The following is a 21,804-nucleotide window of genomic DNA, read 5'->3' as shown; positions in this document are numbered from 1 at the left end:
CCTGTCGTCCGCCGGCCCGGCGAGCCGGACCTCTCCGTCGCCCGCGCCAGCGACCTCCATGCCTCCCCATCATCATCTCCGGCAGGAAGACGCCGCCAAGATCCTCCCCGCGCTAGAGCACCTCCACTGCGATCTCGCCTGACCTGCGCAGCCATGGCACCGCCGGCCTCCATGGTGTGCCTATGCCCTGCCCTCCTCATCGTCCTGCTCATTCCACTACTAGGAAAAGGCCTACTAATGGCACACCTAATTTGGCCATTAATGGCACATTAGTGGTGCGCCATTAGTAGCACGCCATTAGTATCTGGTATACTAATGGCGCACCACAGATGCGCCATTAGTATATACAACAGTGCGCCATTAGTATGCCTCCCAGGGGGCCATGTATACCCAGGTGCTTTGGCATACTAATGGCGCATGATAGCAAGATGCGCCATTAGTAACTTCGGCATACTAATGGCGCACTGTTTAATGATGCGCCATTAGTATCCTTTGGCATACTAATGGCGCACTATGATGTGATGCGCCATTAGTATGAATATTAGGTTTTTTTTATTTTTTATTTTTTTGTTTTTTGCACAGGTTACAAAATGTTTAATTGGACAAAATATAGACAGCACACATCAACAACAGATTCATCGAATACAATAGAAGATTAGTCTCTGAATACAATTCATCATTTTAGTCTCCGAATACAAGTCATCATATTAGTCTCCAAATTGAAAAGACCGAACAAAGATAGAACATTATATTACAAGTCTCGAGACCGCGAGTTTGTCTTCACATTACAAGTCGATATCGATCATCTAAACTACCATCACATAGAAGAGAGCTGCGGTCATCACAATGAGCATCATCACGATGAGCATCATCACGATGAAACTCGTCTTCATCCGGTTCCTCCAATGCTCCCTCCCCTCTCCCGCTAGATAGCGGGCGTATCTAGATTCGGCCTCGGCCCTAGTGGCGTACCCTTTGTAACTGTTACCGCTGAATCGATGAACCTGTCTCCGACACTCCTCCCAGCCGTCGTAGACTCCGGGAACCTTACCCTTGTACACGACATACCACGGCATCGCAATATATAACGTTAGTACCAATTCACAGACAATACATAAGCAATATATAAGTATGCAACAGAACGATCGGAAGAGAAAAGCAAGACATTAATAGCATCGATTACATCTTAAGTTGAACTAATCTCGAAACCAAAGAGACATACTACAAGTTCATTAAAGTTTAATTACAACATGAGCCAATCGATGTTTCAGAACTAGACACAGCATCACTGCTTTCGACTCGACTCAAGGGACCGGAGCGTGGATGAAGCCGCCGTCTATCGTGGGAGTCATGAAAGAACGGGCGTTGTCAGCTTGCATTTGTAGGATTGTGTCGATGTCACTGTTGGACGGTTGATTTCTGAGGTAGAACTGCCCCGCGGTATGAAGGACATCTTGATGGATGATTTCCGCAAACTCCGACTGGATGCGAAAGAATTCTTGTCTGATGTCCGCGTCCCGGATTGCCGACACGCTCGTGGCCCAATCTTTGAGTCTACTCGGTAGCATAAGTTGATGATGGTCCCGTATGATCGCCCGCATGTGATGAATGGCGTAGTAGGCACCCTTCTGACCGCCAAGCGGCTGCTTGACGCAGCAGAACGTCGTATTGTGGGAGAACACGTGCTTGCCGTACTTACGAATAGGCCTGGTGAAGGTGCCTCCAGATTTGACGCAGCCGGGGAGAACATCATCAAGAACCTTCTTGACATTTCTGTAGTATACGTTCGACTGACGGTCCAGGTCGAAATACGTGGCCATGGAATATTTGGGGCTTAGGAGGATGAGCGTGCAATGTGTGTCACTGCAGAAAACACGGAATGTTAAAAGAAAAACGATCGAAATCTAAGAATTCATATGTTACGGGGCGGTTGAGGGGAGGACTTACTCGGGAAAGTAAGGCACGAGGAAGTTTTACTCCTACGAGGCAGGTGAAAAACTGCTCGATCTCCTCCTGACTTAGAGTGAAGCACGCGGGAGGGTAGTCATTTCCGGTCTTCTTGGCCTTTTTGCCTTTGCGACGACTTTCCGTGTCCTGCTTCGCCTCATCATCATCATCATCATCATCATCATATATAGCGTGAAGCTCCTGCCTGATGCCCATTGATTTCAAGTCTGCCCTTGCTTTCGGCCCATCTTTGGTCCTCTCTGGCATGTTGAGCAGGGTACCAAGCAGACTCTCGCACACGTTCTTCGTGATATGCATGACATTAAGGCTGTGAGGCACACGGTGGATCTTCCAGTACGGCAAGTCCCAGAAAACAGACCTCGTTTTCCATACCTTCAGCAGCGGCTCTGGCGCCTTTCGCTTCTTTCCCGGCTCTGGCGCCTTTTGCTTCTTTCCCGGCAGTGGGCAGTCTTTCCAATTTTTCAACAGCTCATCTATTTCCTCGCCGCTCCTCGTACGCGGGCGTCCTCGGGGTTCGGTTTCACCATCGAACAGATCCTTGCGTTTTCTCCACGGGTCATCATCGCGAAGCCACCTTCGATGTCCCATGAACACGGTTTTTGAAGACCCGGGATCTCTATCTAGCTGGCGATACGTTGTGTCATCCATGCACTTGACGCATCCAGAAAATCCGTGGACCACCTGCCCCGCGACATATCCATAACCGAGATAGTCGTGCACCATCGTGAGCAGCGCGGCTCTCATAGGGAAATATTCTTTGTCTGCGGCGTCCCACATATTGGCTGGCATTTTCCACAGCGTGTCAAGCTCCTCTTTCAGCAGCCCCAGATACAGATTGATGTCATTCCCTGGTTGTTTCGGTCCTTCAGCCCCAGACTCATGTGAATGTACTTCCTCTTCATGCACAACCAGGGGGGAAGGTTGTACATCCACACAAACACAGGCCAGGTGCTATGTGTGCTTCTCTGGCTGCCAAACGGATTGACTCCATCGGTGCTCGTGCCCAGCACGATGTTCCTTGGATCGTTCCCAAATTCTGGGTCTTCGAAGTTCAACGCTTGCCACTGGCTCGCATCCTTAGGATGACTCAGCATCTTGTCTTTTTTATCTATCTCCGGATCATTTGCGTCATCTTCTTGCTTCTTCTCCTCCCTATCCGCGTGCCAACACAGGAGCTTTGCTACCTTAGGGTCCGCGAAATACCGCTGCAGACAAGGAGTGATCGGAAAGTACCACACCACTTTTCGAGGAGCTTTCTTCCTCTTCTTGTATCGAGTGACGCCGCACACCGAACATATGGTAGACTCCGCGTGCTCGTCCCGATAAATGATGCAATTGTTCATGCACACATGGTATTTCACGTGCGGTAAATCCAGAGGACACACGATTTTCTTCGCCTCCTCCAAACTGGTTGGGCACTTGTTCCCCTTGGGAAGTGGTTCGTGCCAGAATGACATGTTCTCGTCGAAGCATGCGTCAGTCATTTTGTGTTTTACCTTCATCTCCAGAGCCATGAGCGTTACTTTCAGGCGGGTATCCTCGGGCCTGCATCCTTCATACAATGGAGTAACCGCGTCTAACTCAAGTTGATCCATCTTGGCTTTCTCTCGGGCGGCAGCTCTTGCGTTATCCGTCTGCTTGAGAAGCAGCTCTTGAATATGAGGGTCCTGCACCCAGCCCATCGATGGTCCAGCGTCGTCTGCTCCGCCAGCATCATCATCTTCATGATCATGCCCGTCGTCTGCTCTGGCATCTTCCTCATCATCATGTCCTGCATCTTCTACATGATGACTGTGTACAACATCACCGTCGTGATCATCTCCTGGGGATTCTTTGTCTTCTCGCCCACCCGAGCCACGGTGGTTGTCTTGCTGTCCTTCCTCATTTCTTGCCCGGCCCCCATGGACGACTTCATAGTCATCTTCATCACCTTGCCACCGATAGCCATCCATGAAACCACGCAAGAGCAGGTGGTCCCGCACCTGCCCGGATTCCGGGTCCGCAATAAGGCTCTTCAGCTTGCATCTTCGACACGGACATCTTATCTCCGTCTCGTTCTTTTGAAGCATCTCGGCCTTCGCGGACCTCAAAAACCTATTCACGATGCCTTCGGTCATCATGCGGACCATGGTCGCCTGCGGGGTAGAGCAAAACGATATTTTAGAACCAAGAAAAAATTTGGCATGACTTTCCCTAAAAATAGGACCAAAAAGAATGCTTAATGCCAAAATTCTCGCCGAAACGGAAATGAATCAACATTCCGGCAAAATATTGGCAACTATCGCATTTTAAATACCGGTACACCTCCAAACACAAACACATATGCAACACCACAAACATATGCAACACCACGAACATACATAGATCTAGCTAGGCCATAAAAAGTGCATGTGCACATTGTTGTAGGGAGAACAACATAAATATAGCTTCCCCCCTTACTTACCTATCAAAACAAGGTAATTTAACCACTTAAATTGAATGAATCTATGGTGGAAATGAGGTGAAAAAGAGGAGGCACCCGAGACAAGGAGGAGGTGGAGAGAATGAAGTGGGGAGAAAGTGAGTGTGGGTAGGAGAGGATGTCCAAAATATCTTGTTGCTGCCCACTTACTAATGGCGCACCAACTCTAAATGCGCCATTAGTAATCCAGGTTACTAATGGCGCACCTCCTGGTGGTGCGCCATTAGTAGTTTTGCAAAAAAAAACTAATGGCGCACTGTCCCATAGTGCGCCATTACTAGTTTAAACTAGTAATGGCGCACGGTGGAACAGTGCGCCATTAGTAGGTTTGCAAAAAAGGGAATAAAAATATAATAAAAAAACAACATTAGTGGCGCACTTTCTGGCAGGTGCGCCATTACTAGTTACAACTAGTAATGGCGCACTGTGTCTGGATGCGCCATTAGTATGTTTGGACAGGCGCACTAGTTAAAAAAATTTGATACTAATGGCACACCCGGGGCCAGGTGTGCCATTAGTAGTTTCAACTCTAATGGCGTATCAGAAGGTGGTGCGCCATTAGTATATACTAATGGCGCACCACTTGTCTGGTGCGCCATTAGTGTCAATCCCATCTATAGCCCTTTTTCTAGTAGTGTTCTGGCCGTGGGCCATGGACGTGCGTTGCCGCTAGCCTCTGCTACGCGCGTCCCATCTCCCATGTCGCATCCCCGCAACACTTTCGTGTTCGAGCCCACCGCTGCACTTTTGCACCACGACGTTGCTCGCTGCACACCAAGTACCCTGGATCGCCAACTCGTCTACCGCCTTCAAGTGAACGACTACCGTGGATGTGTGCCGGTGCCACTTGGAATCGTCGAGCCCATCAAGACCCATACATGGATTGTCAAGTGCCGTCTCCCGGATTCGCCAAGTACCACGCCGTCAGTGTCCCTCCAAGATTGATCTTGGAACGTGCATGACTACGCGGATTCGCCAAGTACCACGACGCCCCCGAAGAGTTCGGATTCGAGAAGTCCGATGTCGCGCTTGTACAACTACGCCGCCGATACCGAGACCGGCGAGACCGACCTTGTAACACTATGCAAAGTACCTCTACTGGTGACTCGAACATATACAAACCGTGTACAACTACCGCCGCTGTGATTTTGACAAGAAAACATGTACCTCTACCATCGCCAATATCATGAGTTCCTCTACCGTCGTCATGTACCACTACTTCCCCTACTACCGCCGCGGAACGACTAATTCCTCTACTTCCCTCGACGATCTCGTTCCACCCCGAAAAATGCATGCTTCGAAGGTATAGCCACTGAGACGACACCCATGAACGAATGCATGTGATGTATGAGATGATCGTGGTTGCACCGTGTCTGAGTTGTTCTTTGCGAGTTCCTCGTTGCCTTGCCGTCGACATGTGGGAACCCGGTATCCGGGAGCACCCCATCATCTTGCATGACAGACTCACACCCACTTCCTTTTGCACCGGTATCCCTGTGAGCTACCGGATCATCGGAATGTTGCCGTGGCATCATTTCCGTTTCGCCGCCGTGGCACCTTTCCTGTCGTAGTTGCCGTGGCACCCCTTTCGTTTCCGCCATGATGAAAAAATGCTTCATATCATGCTATTATTAACATTTTCATAATTATTGCATAAAACTTGCAAATGTCATCCGCATCATGATAACAACATCAAGAATGTTTAAAATTGTTGTTGCTTTAAATTGCTAAATGACATGTGGGGAGTTACAGGAATGGTTATTTGTTTTTTCCGGCCTCATTTAAAATGCCTAACTGTGTAGTTTTCATATGCTTCACCTCTTTCCATGCTTAACAATATTTAATATTTTTGGGTACATAAACAAGAGAGAACTAAATAATTGATGTGGTGTTTCATCAATGTGCAACTCGTTGCATATTGTGTTCCACTTAATTTGTAGTATTGTTTGTGCACTTTTCGATGCCATGCCTAATTAAACCGGACATGCATCATACTTGGTTGCGCATCATGCCATGATTATGTGATGGTCGTTTACTATGTTGCTTGCTTCTTTCCGGGTTGCTTCTTTCATTAGCTTCGGTTTCGTTCTGGAGTTGTGAGGAATCCGTTTGACTACGTCTGTTTGCCTTCTTCATGGACTCGTTCTTCTTCATAGCGGGATTTCAGGCAAGATGACCATACCCTCGATATCACTTCTTTATCCCTAGAGGAATCCGTTCGACTATGTTGTTTGTATTTTTGGGTTGATCAGTAGTGGAGCCCAGTTGGGACGATTGGGGATCTAGCATTTGGGGTTGTCTTTCTTTTACTTTGGTTCCATAGTCGGACCTTGGTTGTATTCTGGATGATGTATGTTTAACTTGTATTTGTGTGAAGTGGCGATTGTAAGCCAACTCTTTATCCCTTTCTTATTCAATACATGGGATTGTGTGAAGATTACCCCTCTTGCAACAAACTTACCATGCTGCCATGCCTCTAAGTCGTGCCCCGACATGTGGGAGATATAGCCGCATTGTGGGTGTTACAAGTTGGTAATCAAAGCCATCCCCGACTTAGGAGCCCCTGCTTGATCGAATCACTGACGTTGTTAAGTCTAGAGCAAAATGTTCTGAGTCTTAGGATTATATATATCAGAGAGTAGGATTCTTTTTACTCCTTAGTCCCTTCGTCGCTCTGGTGAGGCCTCCTGATGCAGAAGTATTGACTCTCCTCTCCTCAAATTTCACTAAAAAAAATTTAGGATCATGCGGGTATCTTGGAATCGTTCAAATGGTTTAGTGATGAGAACATTGTTCTTGGTTCCTCCTGACATTTACGGGTTGTGGCAGTGTCCCGAGGAGTTGAGCTCCGAGGTGTTGTCGTCACAATTTTATCATTGCAGTTCTGGAATACCTGAGTTCACCGACATTGAAAATCTCTTTTATGCAGTTGTTGGTGAGATAACATCGACGCCACCCGGTACTGGGGCGGGAGTTCAGGAGTATTGCCATAACTCGTATAACGGATGCTTTTCGAAGGTTGAGGTACATGATTTCCGAAGGTTTCTTGGTTATGTGTTGAAGGATGGATACAACTGGATGTAGGTACTGTTAGTTTGGGTGAGATATTATGCTTCCCCTGTATCCCCAACACCTGATTGCATAACCAGAAAGTTTCAGGAGTTTATAAGTGGGAATTCAAGTAGCTCCTAGAATTTCTTTCCAATAGACACATGATATGATTTGGGGTCTATCATATGTTTGTTCCGGCTTATTCTGCAAGCCAACCTTTGTTTTGTTTTTGTTGTGGTATTCGAGTTGCTTCGAAGTCAAATGTTGATTCCATGTATCTTTCTAAATTGTGTTCTCATATTTCTATGGGAGTGCTAATCCTTTTCGATCATCGAGATATTCATGTCAATTCTTTCCAACCGGTGTGCTTCTCTTCAAGATGATCATATCATTTTCCCATTTGCAAGATCCAATCTCAGTTTTCTCACCGGTGTTTGTTTCATCCGTCCCAAGTTGTCTTTGTTTTTCCCGCACCCCCACCCTTTTCTTCAAGGATTCAGATTTCTTAATCAACTATCCATTTTATTTATGGAAGTCTCTCCATTCTTTTCCGTCAACGTTCTTATCCGGTGATTCTCAGGAAGATACTAACATAGCTTCTAGTTTATTATTCTTCGTTTTTTCTTTTCCGGTGGATTCAATTCAAGCTTTTGGTGTTGATCATATCCCTTTCCTCGTTTCAAATGCTTTCCCTTGCCAGTGCACCTCTTAATCATCCACTTCTCGCTATTCAATTATTCTGGAGTGCTGAAGATATCTCAGGAGATTCGTGTTTTCATTCCTAATCCGTTCAAGATATCTTGAGGTTGTTACCTCATTCAAGCCATTTAAATCAACCGGTGCAATCTCCCTTTCAAGTAATCGTTCGAATGTGTTTTTTTGAGTGGGCCCTAACCCACATGTCTTTTTCCAGGATCTTACCTGACTCTTGTAATTATTTTCCGCAGTTATTCTTAAAATTCTTTTCCAAGCTTGACATAAGAATGAATTATCCTCAGTCAAATGTCTTTCTCCAAGATCTTTCAAATTCTTTTCATCGTTGGCTCAATATTTCTATTCTTCATTCCGGAGTGCCTAAAAAAATTAATGGTGGTGTTTCTCGTCGTCATTCTTAGATTTTGAAGACCGAAGAAGAGTTTTTCCTCCATATCTTATCCGTTCTCTCAAAGATTCATGATTCTAGGTTGATGCCATCCTCTCATAATTATTTTTAATTGTGAGAATTATTTTCACCCACCCGGAGCAATTCAAGAGTCTTTTCAGATTGATTCTCTGTAGCTCACCATCTCAGTATTATTCATTCAAGTTTTCAGCTCTTGTTCTAAAAATCTTACCAGTGCATCGTTCAAGTGTTCTCTAATCAGCTTGTGATCTCTTCGTTCTCTTGTATAAAATTCTCTCAAGTATCTTCGATCGTTTTCAATCCTACCGGTGGATCATTGAAGACCTTCCCAAGTTTGCACCATGTCTATCTTTATCCTTTATATGAGAATAAGTAGTATGCCAAATCCATTGCTTGTCATCAATTTAGTTGGTGAAGGATGGGCATATTGTAATTCTTATTCTTGTTTCATCAAGTAAATTTGATTCCTTATTCCGGAGGTTCATAAAAATTCTTGATTTCATTTGTGCATTTTTTTCCGAGTTCCAAGTTTTCTCGGTTATATAATTTCAAAGCTTCATCTAATCATTGCAAGGCTTCTCCCGGAGTTATTTTCAACTTTCCTTTCGTTTGATCATCCTTTTATTACCGGAGTTCTTCATGGAGGTTCTACATGGTGGTTCGTCAAGGATTCTTGTCATTTTTCAATTGTTCTTCAGGTTTTCTCTCAAAGTTAAGATCAGCCAAGCTATACTCTAAAATAAACATGGTTTTCAACACATGTTTTGTTTTAAGGAGTTCAAGTATTCTTCTTCCTGCATTCCAAAGTGCAATTCTTTCTACCTTATCTTTTGAGGTAGTGTTATGTCATTCTTGATAATTTCCCTTAGTGTTTCATGATTCACAAGTTACCAAGAATGAGGTATTTTAAATCCATCAACCTCTTCATTGGAGTTATCTTGGGTTATATTTCACCTAAAGCTTTCCCTAAGAATTGTTGCTATTTATGGTGCTCATAAAGGACCCGAGTTCTTCATTTATCCTGCCGGTGAAATAAGCTTCTCGTCTCCTTGTTGATATCAATCCAATCTTTTGTTTCCGTAGTGGCAGAATTTCTTCTCAACTTTGAGAAGTTTTCCATAATCCCACTACAAGTTTATTCGTTTTGTTGTTGGTTTTTCCAACAACTCTGTTTAACCTTTTTGGAAGGGTGTTTTCCAGGCTCATTTGTGGCAGAAGTTGTCATTTTCTTCTCAATTCTTTCCTTCCCAGTGATCCAACTTCTATTCTTTCGCTCCGGAGGCATTGTGATGTTGCTCTCTTCAACCATCATCCCATTTTTGTCAAAAATCATGTCCTTTCCTTTTGCTTATCCATTCAACCGCAATGTCGTGTCCTTTGTTCAAGTTCTTTCCTCTTATCAAGTTTTGCCTCCCTTCTCAACCGGAGTGCTGTCTGGAATCTTTCTTACCCCTTGTGCCATTCTTTCATTAGTTCCGGAGGCAGTGTGTTGTTGATTTCATCAAGTATCCTCTCATCTTGTCAAGATCATGTTCAATTCCTTCCATTTACAATCGGAGTACTGCCTAAATTATATCATTCTTATTCCTTCTCTATCTTCTTTTAACCGGAGTGTTGTCGTAATTGATCTTTATCATTCCTTGTACATCTCGTTTCAACTCGAGTGCTTGCATGTACTTCTTGTCCATTGCAACCTTTTCCTTATGTCTTTCACCCTACAACATTCTAGTAATGTTCCTTGTTCCTCTTTTCTAACGAGTGTTTTCAACCTTGTTCATCATCGTTGTATTCTTTCTTTCAAGTTTTCTACCTCTCAAGGTTCTTTGGTTTCGCTCATTTGTCAAAGAAGCAACTTAGTTTTACCTTTTCCCCTCCCTCTTCCATTTTCCCCAGTGCCATCCTAGATGTCGGGACGAGATCCTCTCGTAGTGGTGGAGTGTTGTGACGCCCCAAGACCGACGCTCCATACGTCTTCCATGTTTTCGTTGTCGCCATGTGTTTATTATGTTTGTTGCATTATCATAATTGTTTTGCATATTCCATTCCTATATGTTTATGCCATGATCATGTTGGGTGCCTTGTCACATCTTTGCTTCTTGCACCATGTCCATTTCACTTGTTTTGCCGTGTGTTGCATTGTACCCCTTGTTTCCTCTCTCAACCTATCAATGCACTATCGCCTCCTCCTTCCTTCTTCTTTCTTTCTTTTTTGGCGAGTGACATTTTTATTCCTCCATAAATGTTCAATATTTTCCTATCTATTTTAGACCATGTCCTCAACCCCTCTACGAAATCTGATCCCATTTGGGACTTGTTTTGTTTGGATTAAAAAATTGCTCAAGTTTGAATTTAATTCAAACATGAATTATTATTCTATCCTTAAAAATGCCCAAACCATTTTTTTAAAATCCTTCATAAATCCAGGTGCTTTGATATACCCTTATATCGTTATACTTATCTGCCAAACCCTCTGAGCTTTTCTTCCAATGTTCTATTCATATTATATATGGATAAGACGAACAACAGAAGGAGAGAGAGAGATCCCAACCCACCAGGTCGCTTACGCCCAGCTAGGCCCTCCTTCACTGCAGCACCAACCCATCTTGCTTCACGGTCCCAGCACCGGCCCATCCCTCTCCTAAGGCCCAGCCGCCCCACTCCCTCCTAACCCTCTCCCGAACCCCCACTATCTCCCTCGTCTCCACCTCGCGCTGCCAGACACCCTCTGCACGAGCCCTGCCCGATCCCCTCGTCCTTCTCTTCCGTCGCGCGCCCATAGTGCTGGCCGCCACACCCTTCTTCCTTACCTTCCCCCGCGCCGGAGCAAGCCGCCACCGCCTACATTCCCTAGTCGATGCCTGCATCCCCTTCTCTCATGTGCCGCGAGCGCTCGAGCCCCCGCTCCACGTCGTCCCTTGCCCTGCTGTCCGCCGGCCAGGCGAGCCGGACCTCTCCGGCGCCCGCGCCAGCGACCTCCATGCCTCCCCATCATCATCTTCGGCAGGAAGACACCGCCAGGCTCCGCCCCGTGCCCGAGCACCTCCACTGCGAGCTCGCCTGACCCGCGCGGCCATGGCACCGCCGTCCTCCATGGTGTGCCTGCGCCCTGCCCTCCTCTTCGTCCTTCTCATTCTGGCCATGGGCCATGGACGTGCGTTGCCTCTAGCCTCTGTTGTGCGCGTCCCATCTCCCATGTTGCATCCCGGAAACACTTTCGTGTTCGAGCCGACCGCTGCACCTTGGCACCACAACGTTGCTCGCTGCACACCAAGTACCCTGGATCGCCAATTCATCTACCGCCTTCAAGTGAACAACTACCGTGGATGTGTGCCGGTGCCACTTGGAATCGTCGAGCCCATCAAGACCCATACCTGGATCGTCAAGTACCGTCTCCCGGATTCGCCAAGTACCACGCCGTCGGTGTCCCTCCAAGATTGATGTTGGAACGTGTACGACTACGCGGATTCGCCAAGTACCACGACACCCCCGAAGAGTTCGGATTCGACAAGTCCGATGTCGTGCTTGTACAACTGTGCTGCCGAGACCGAGACCAGCGAGACTGACCTTGTAACGCTATGCAAAGTACCTCTACTGGTGACTCGAACATCTACAAACCATGTACAACTACCGCCGCTGTGATTTTGACAAGAAAATGTGTACCTCTACCATTGCCAATATCGCGAGTTCCTCTACCATCGTCATGTACCACTACTTCCACTACTACCGCCGCGGAACGACTACTGCCTCTACTTCCCTCGACGAACTCGTTCCGCCCCAAAAAATGCACGCTTCAAAGGTATAGCCACCATGACAATGCCCGTGAACGAATGCATGTGATGTATGAGATGATCGTGGTTGCACCGTGTCGGAGTTGTTCTTTGCGAGTTCCTTGTTGCCTTGCCGTCGACATGTGGGAACCCAGTATCCGGGAGCACCCCATCATCTTGCATGACACACTCACACCCACTTCCTTTTGCACTGGTATCCCTGTGAGCTACCGGATCATCGGAATGTTACCGTGGCATCATTTCTGTTTCACTGTCATGGCACCTTTTCTGTCGTAGTTGCCATGGCACCCCTTTCGTTTCCGGCACGATGACAAAATGTTTCATACCATGCTCTTTGCCGGTGTCAAAACCGGCGGATCTCGGGTAGGGGGTCCCGAACTGTGCGTCTAGGCCAGATGGTAACAGGAGGCAAGGAACACGATGTTTTACCCAGGTTCGGGCCCTCTTGATGCAGGTAAAACCCTATGTCCTGCTTGATTAATATTGATGATATGGGTAGTACAAGAGTAGATCTACCACGAGATCAAGGAGGCTAAACCCTAAAAGCTAGCCTATGGTATGATTGTTGTATGATGAAGTTGTCCTACGGACTAAAACCCTCCGGTTTATATAGACACCGGAGAGGGTTAGGGTTACACAAAGTCGGTTACAATGGTAGGAGATCTTGAATATCCGCATCGCCAAGCTTGCCTTTCACGCCAAGGAAAGTCCCATCCGGACACGGGACGAAGTCTTCAATCTTGTATCTTCATAGTCCTGGAGTCCGGCTGAAGGTATAGTCCGGCTACCCGAACACCCCCTAATCCAGGACTCCCTTAGTAGCCCCTGAACCAGGCTTCAATGACGACGAGTCCGGCGTGTAGATTGTCTTCGGCATTGCAAGGCGGGTTCCTCCTCCAAATTCTTCATAAAAGTTTGTAAACACCAAGAGTAGTGTCCGGCTCTGCAAAATAAGTTTCCACGTATTGCCACACAGAGAATAATATTAACACAAATCTAATCCGCTGACGTATTCTGCAGCGTGACATCACACTATGGCCAAGCCTTTATTCGAATCGTTTTCACCTTTCCACCTCAGCGTGTTTTGCGAGGCGGTTTCCTTGGCACGTCTTGTCAAAGCAGAGATCGTGTCCCCTTTATTTACGGGATTCTCATCAATACGGACGTGGTTAACCCAATCGGGCCCGTTAGCATGTCTTCTCGATTAAAGGCGAGTCCCAAACGGTTAGGGGCAGGGCTCCTGGTATTCAACCTCTTATAAAGAGACCAAGGCCTTACTCCTTTTCTCCAATCTCAAAACAAGTTCGCCCGTTGCCTCGAGTTCCAACACCCTAGGCTCCAGATTCCAGGCGCTTCAGACCTTCGACAATGTCCGGTTCCGACCTTCAAGGCCGATGGATGCCCTCCTCTGTCACGGAGGAGGACATGCTAAAGTTGAGAGAGCCTAAGTTCTTGACCGCCGAAATTTTGCATAGGTTGCCTTCTCAAAGGCAGGCTATTCTCAGTCCCCAGCCCGGTGAGAGCATAGTGTTCATGTGTCACTTCCTTCGGGGGTTAGGCTTCCCGATGGATCCCTTCGTGAGGGGGCTGATGTTCTATTATGGGCTGGAATTTCATGACTTAGCTCCGGAGTCCATCCTCCACATTTCCTCATTCATCTTTGTGTGCGAAGCGTTCCTCCGTGTTACTCCTCACTTCGGATTATGGCTCAAGACTTTTGGAGTGGAGCCGCAGATGATCGAGGGATGGTACGCAGAGTGCGGAGGCGCTGTCATAAGTAAGAATGCTGATGCTCAATGGCCCTAGGGCTCCTTTCAAGAGGAGCTCGGCTCGTGGCAACGAGAGTGGTTCTATATCACCGCTCCCAGGAGCACCAAGTGGGTGGCGCCTCCTGCTTTTCGCTCGGGTCCCCCACCACGGCTAGCGTCATGGGTCAACAAAGGGTTAGATTGGGGGTTATCCAAAGACGTGCCCTTGTTGCAGGGCCGCATTAGGGATCTCTTAGAAAGAGACCTCAACCTGGTCAAGGTGACGCAGGTCATGCTGATTCGCCAAACACTGCCCGGCAAACGTCGCTCCCTTCATTTGTGGGAGTTTAATCCGGAGGGACCACGAGCTCTCCAGCATTTTGTGGGCGCAACGCCCGTGGAGATGTATAAAATGTTCTTCGGATCACAAACAATGTGTCCGGATTTGACCGAGGACGCAGGTTTAAGCTGCAATCGCCCGGATACTCAAGTAAGTAACCTTGTGCTCGGACTCACTATCCATAAAATTGTCATAAATTCGCCCCTAAAAGAGCTGTCCTTTTAAACTGGAGTGGATAGCGAAGGCAAAGCTGATCAGGTGTCTGGCTCCCCTTCCTGAGACCAGGCCGGATCCCGTGCTAGTCAGGATGTTGAAGATCGTGCCTTTGGAGGGAAGTGAGGGGGAGGACAAGGAAACTATGGCCTCCTCGAAGGAGGCTGCTCCGAAGGGAAGAACCGACAATTCCTCTCCTAAGGGGAAGAAGAGGGCCGCCTCTGATGACCCGGAGACCATGGCCTCAAAGCGGGGGAAAAAGTCCTCGTCAGAGGGTCCGACGCCGGGGAGATCCTCGGTCGAACTACGCCCTCAAAGGGATCAGCCCTCCAGCGAGCTGTAAGTAGAGAAAGATTTTCCTTTAGAGGGATGAGAGAAATCCTTGCTTTTTATCTGAGAAGATTAACCGAAATTTTACTTTGTAGCTCGGACCTCAGCCCTTCTCAGCAGAGCTCGTCTTCGGGGGATCTTCTTCCGGAGATGATGGAGAGTGGGACGCCTCCCCTTGCCGTACTGCCTGGCGAGGCGGGCGACCCTAAGGTGTCGTCGCGGAGGGTTTCTCCGAATCCGGCAGGGGTGGAGGGTATCCATATGTCCCCCCAAGGTTCTCCGCGTCCGGCCTTCGATGGAGGTCATAGGATGAGTCCGGCACCGTCCGATGCGCGGTCGGAGGAGCTGATGATTCTGCTGGGGCGAGCTTCTATCTCAGAGGAGCACCGTGCATTGATGGGTACGATGATTGGAAGGATTTCGTCCGCGGAAAGCGGATTGCATGAGGCCGTCAGAAGTTTGCTGACGGGTTTTGGGGTACGTTTGATGATGTACTTCTTTGTCAGTTGCGCATAAACAAGATGTGCCCTATGTAGATAGTAGCCCCTGAGACACTGTGCGTTGTCAAAATTGACGGCGTGCACAGGATCATAATCCCAGGTCTAAAATGTCTCCTTTGTATACAGGTGGCGAAATGTCCGGAATCGAGCCGAACTGATGATTTTGCCGAACTAAGGTGGCAACTTGACGTGGCAGATGCCGACATCGTGCTCGTCAATGAGCGGCTTGATGAGGCTCAAGGTATGCAATTCCTCGGGCGGCATCTGGTAAGAGGAGCTTTATGCCAGTATCTTACAATGTGTGTGCTTGACGCACATGGTGCGGCCGCCGTGGAGAGTCTTCGGGCAGAACTTGCCCGAGCTAAGGAACAAGCCAGGAAAAGTGATGCGGCTGCCGAGAAGGCCCTTGAAGAGCCGAGAGCCGAATAGGCTGCTTACTGCCGAAGCAAGAAGGAGATGGCAGTGATGGCCGTGAAGTTAAAAAGTGCTGTTGACCGTTGCAAGTTTCTTGAGAAAGAAGACCGGGCGAGACAGACGGACTTAGAGAAGGCCGTTGCTGATGCCAAGGACGCTCGCTCTGCGATGAGAGCTACGAAGGAGGAGCTGCGTCAGGCCGGACAGATTGCGTCTGGAAATCCCTTTATGCTGCGGAGGAAGTTTTGCGATCCGAAGTTTGCTCCGTTGGACCGGATGTGGAGTGCGGAGGACACCTATCTGGATTTGGCAGCGAGTGCTGCTGATGCAACTGAATACTTTGGAGATCAAGAAGATCGCGAAGTGGAAAGGCTTTTCTAGTCGCAGTTCTAGAATCCAGAGCGTCCACTGGCAGTGGACGATCGTCTGGCTCAATGGGACGAACTGAATAGATTGTCTGGACTCGCCATGAAGTACGTCATGGGTCATCTGTGGCCAGGGAGATCGGAGCCGAAGAGTTATTTCAGCTTGGTGCAGCAATTCCTTGACGCGGTGCCACGTATCAATGCGATGAAGAGGTCAGCATGCATAGAGGGCGCACGGATGGCTCTTGCCCATGTCAAGACATACTGGGCAGAGATGGAGACCACCGTTGTTGCATCCCGAGATTCGGACAAAAGCCGAGGACCCTCCGAGCACTATTTTCAGGAAGTCCTTGAAGGCGCTCATGTAATAGAGACTCAGTGCTCGAAGGATGCTATGTTCTGATAGCATATGTAATTATAAAGAAATATTTTGATGAATTGTAGTAGCCTTTTATACTTGTGCCTTCAAGTATTTGGAACACCCCCTGTGCGGCCGTTTTAAGATATATATACAAAATCTAAAAGATTGCAGTCGTTGGCTTCAGCCCCCACGCACATAGTGCGGGGGTGGTCGCAGAAGGCGCATTTTCACACTTAATCCAACGTCTTGGTCCCACAAAGGAGGTGATAGCGCAGCAAGCTAGGCAACCGGACTATAATGCTTTAACACTTTCACTTAGCCATAGGAGCTTGACAATGGGACTATTTAGGTAGCCCCTGGTGGCGACTGCGCTTGCCCGAATTCGGGGCGTGTATGTTCCTGGCTGGGAAACGGCCCTTCGTTAATGCGGAGGAATCCTACAGATTCTGGAGAGTCATCGAGTGGTTGACCAGTCTCACGCCATATCATGACAGTCGGTTTTTGGCTTTCTCTACTAAGGTGCTCGCTTGGACGAACCAGGGCACAATCGCAGTAGTTCTCCTGGTGCCGCCTTAGCCGATAGAGCGGAACGTAAGGCGGCCGAACACAGGAGCCGGGCAACCCAACATTTGACCAAAATCATGACTCGGAGCTGATGCATATAAGGCCAAACTCGCGACGCCGAACACTCACTAAGGTGTTCGGTCTTTATGAGAGCGGGCGAGGTAACGCTCTGAGGTATAAGCCCCTAGTGTCAAGGTACGCGCAAGAATTCTGATGTGGCCACATGCCAAGACGCCAGCCTCGTCCTTGGTCATAGAACCAGGGGATGTGTATCAACAAGAGACAGTAAAAAAGGTTTACGCAGGGTCTTAATCTGAAAAGAATCCTTGGAACGGGTCCCTACTACACGTCTGCACCTGTGTCTCCGTTGTGCCGTATCCTGGACGGGCGCAGCACGACGTTCATCGGAATAGTGTTCGAGTCTTCCACAATTGTAGCAATTTTGATCACGACTAGAATATCTTTTCATTGTATGACCTTGACTTGGAGCTTCTCTCTTTGCTTCTACTCTTGTATAACTTGTTGAAGTTTTTCGCCATTAAGCTTAATTCTTCATTGGAGACTTGCTTGTCACTTGATGTTGTAGGAGCATTACTTGAAGCTTTGTATGAACCACTTGACTTGTTGTGGAGCTCTTCTTTATCCTTGAGTGACATCTCATGAGCAACAATTCTACCAATGACTTCCACGGGCTTGAGATGGGCATCATTTGGATCAATATGCACATGGTATCATATTTGCCATCCAAATCTCTAAGGATCTTCTTGATGATGAATTTTCCAGTCATCTCTTCACTTCCTAAGCCGACAATCCCATTTGTCATGAGAGCAAGCCTAGAGTACATTTCGGCGCCTCCTTCACCATCCTTCATGTTGAACATATCAAGTTTACTTTGAAGCATGTCGGTGTACAAAAGTAGGGGCTCTCCTTTTGCACCCCTTTACTTGTGCACGGGCAGTCAGAGCCGCGCGCACGACCACACTGAGCAGGGCAGAGGAGGGATGCCGGAGCACAAGACAGCTAGAGTAACGCCAAGACCAGGGGCGCAAAGAGAGCAAGAGGGCGAGGTGGACTCCCCCAGCAAGACTCTTTCCGGGGTGGCTTCCACAACCCCGGCAAGATCCTTGCCGGGGCAACTTGCCTGACACCAATAGAGCGCGCCACCCTTGAGCCCAAGGGTTTCCAACGCCATCAGCCACATCAAAACCAAGGCTCGGGAGGCACCTCCATGGTGGCATGCAGATCTTTGTGGAGATCATAAATACACAAGATCAGATGAGAACCATAAGACGATGATCCTTGGCGAGATCCTTGACAAGGAAATCCACGAGACCCCTGGCAAGATCCTTGCTGGGGACGACCGCGGTGCCACGGCAAGACCCTTGCCGGCCCCCCTACAAGACCCTTGTCGAGGACATATGTGGGACCGCAGCCAGCCCCACGTCTACCAAGACTCCACCGGCGCTCCCATGTAGCTGCTAGCTCAACCAGCTAGGCAGGCGTCTGCGTGGCAGCGTGCGGCCTCCACACCGACTCAGCAAGCACGTGTGTGGTGGCATGCAGATCTTCGTGAAGATTCCGCCATCACGCCAGCCCACGTGGCGCTACAACGCCTCGTCAGCTCGGACGTGCGTCGGAGCCAGGCGAGGCGGCGACAGGTGGGACGAGCTTCCTTGCCGTCCCCGATAAAGAAAGAGGGGCACGTCGGTAGCACATTAAACGCGTTTGTCTAACGGTGCCAGAGGATAGACTCAACCGCGATGCACCTTTCCACCTCCTGTGTGCCACTGTGGCGACCCCTTTTGTCTATAAAACGAGGCCCGAGGTGTACTGGAGGGGGATTCGGATCTTTGGAACTAGAGAGCCACCAGAGCTAGTTCAAGAACTCAAGAACACTCAAATATACATCAAAGCGGGACTAGGGTATTACGCGTCTCCGCGGCCCGAACCTGGGTAAACGATCCTTGTGCTGACCGCCAGACCCGCTCTTTGCACAACCCCGCGCCCGTCAACCGTAGAAGGGATCCGAGTGATCCCATAGGTGTCGTTTCCCACCGACATCTCTGGCACGCCAGGTAGGGGGTGCGCAGTTGTGGAAACCTGGTCTGGTTGAAGCAGCAGCTTCATCATGGTCATCGCTCCAAGGAAGGAGACAACCGAACGAGTGGCATCCTCAGTGGATGCAGTGAACGCTCACGTTGCGACAGAAGAGCTAATCGTGCAAAACTTTGAGCATTACTTTTTATATATTAGGTTATTGTCCCCGACAATCTTGCCCTGTGTATGGAACACCTGCACGCAATGGGGCCCTGCCACTATTGCCAACGCCCTCATTCTGTTTCGAGTCTGCTCAACAGTTCGAGCGGTTGCGTCGAGAACGGCAGGGTGACCTTCTGCGATTGGAAATGCTCTCGTTCTGTCTCGAGTACGATCGACAGTTCGAGCGACCGCGTTAAGAGCAGTGAGGTTGTTTTCCTGGCAGGAAGCACACCTGACAGGCCATTGGGGATCCGTCCTCAAGGTGCCGCGGCCTGGGTTTCCTTGTCGGCAAGCCTACCCGTTTAACGTAGGGTGGACATACAAAGGGAGATCAAACGGGAAAAATAACATGCATCGTTTCAAAAGCGCTACAGAGTTATATTACATCAATTGTTGCTGCGGTTCTAACTAAAGATAAAAATTGTCTTGGTCATGAACCCGCATCAGTGATAAGAAACAAGGTGCCTAGTCCCGACGCTGGCCTTCTATCCTCTGAACTCCGTCAATGCGGCTGATGATGGGCTCGATATGCTCCTCGAGCGGCGCGAGGTCCACATCCTCCGGCAAGCTCTCCAGCGCAGCGTCGAAGTCGAGGTCGGGATTCCAGTACGCCACCTTGGTGAGGACCTTGGTCATGGCACCCCGGTAAAGCCTCCGGGCCTCCTCGGCCAGAGAGGCCGCCCTCTTGGAGCGGAACCGCTCCAGGGCCCCGAGAACACCCTCGAAGAACAGAGTCAGCCTGGCATTAGGACTCACATTCGGCTCCGGGACGTACCTCACGTTTGGCATCCCCATGGTAGCCAGCTGCGTGGTGATCCTGCCGGCGACATCGGCGAGGCAGCTGACCCAGAGTTTCTCGCCCTCCACAAAATCCGTGTTGTTGACGGCGTCGTTCTTCCGCAACTGCCTCTCCTCCTCCAGATTCTTGGTCAGGGTCTCCTCCCGGTCCCTGACCTCTGAGAGCATCCCCTCAAGACCCTCCAGCTTCAGCTTTAGGTCCTTGATGGACTCGTTGGCCATGGAGAGTAGCTCGACCTTGTCGAGGACTGCGACCTACGCGTCAGCCAAGGCGCCCTTGGCCGCGTCCCTCTCCCCCGTCAGCTCCTGCATTTTCTTCTTCAGCCTGTTCCGCTCCACCTCCAGCTCATTCACCTTGCTGGCATGGACCTGGGCCTGAGCATTGAGTGCCTACTCATGCCTCTGCTCTAGTTCCTGGGTCCTCTGCACGACAAGCTCCTTGACCTCCTCGTTCTTGCCGCGGAGTGTCGCGGCAAGTTTCTCCTTGCGAGCGGCAAGGTCCTCCTCCTGGGAGTTCAGCTCGGCCTAGTGCTGACGCCAAGCAGCCTCATCCTTGGCGGCCTGTTGACTCGCTGCCTCCTGGGCCTTCTCAATATTGGACTACTTCATGACAAGATCCAGCTTGCGCTCGGCCAGCAGATCCTGGGCAGTCTTAAGTTCCTCACAGGCCTGGCGGAACCAAGCCTGCGTCTCGGCGACGCGCCCCTCGAGGTCCGCCTATGCATTGTCCACCGCTGCCATCCTAGACTTGGCCTTGTCCAGGCGGGCACGGTGAAGCGCCTGAAGCTTGTGGAAGTTGGCGCTCATGCCCTAGAGGAGCCGCTCTTCCTGGGAACCGCCGCCACTAATGCTTGGCTCATCAACGACCTCGAGCCCGGTGGCGGCAAGCACCTCGTCGTTGAACACCTCCCCCTCGGCAAGCGCCCTGGTGCTCGCCGTCCATGGAAGGTGACGAACAGGTCGTCGCTCACCTTTAGATACTTGCCCGAGCCAGAGGCGGCGGAAGAGGAAGGATGGTCGTCAACCACCTGCTCCTCGGTAGCAGCCTTGCTGGCCTCCCAGGCAGGCCCCTTGTCGTCCTCCTCGGTAGCGGCCTCGCCGGTCTCCCCAGCAGGCCCCTTGGCGGCGTCCTCAGCAACACCCATAGCGGCCTCCTCAGTAGCGATCTTGTCGGCCTTGGCCGTGGCATCCCTGGCGACCTCCTCGATGATAGTGTCCACATCCTCCCGGTCTGCCGAGGAAGGATCTGGATACGGAAAAGGAGAATGACGTGAAGTCAAGATCAAAATTTGAAAGAAGAAAAATGAGTGGGAACATTAAGCAAACAACTCACCCGTGCCAAGCTAGGACGAAGTGGCCCCCTCCCCACCAACGTTCGGTGCCGGGACGGAGCCGCCGGTGTCCGGGTTCACCTCCTCCTCCTCCGTGCGCATGGGCTCGGTGCTTGGCGCCCTTGCCGGGGACGCCCCTCGGGGCGGCGTGGTTGATGGGGGTGGCATGTTTGGGGTGGCCCTCAGTGGC

The sequence above is a fragment of the Triticum dicoccoides genome, chromosome 4A (genome assembly GCF_002162155.2).
Source record: "Triticum dicoccoides isolate Atlit2015 ecotype Zavitan chromosome 4A, WEW_v2.0, whole genome shotgun sequence".
Taxonomy (NCBI): Eukaryota; Viridiplantae; Streptophyta; class Magnoliopsida; order Poales; family Poaceae; genus Triticum; species Triticum dicoccoides.
This window is presented reverse-complemented; position numbering follows the sequence as displayed.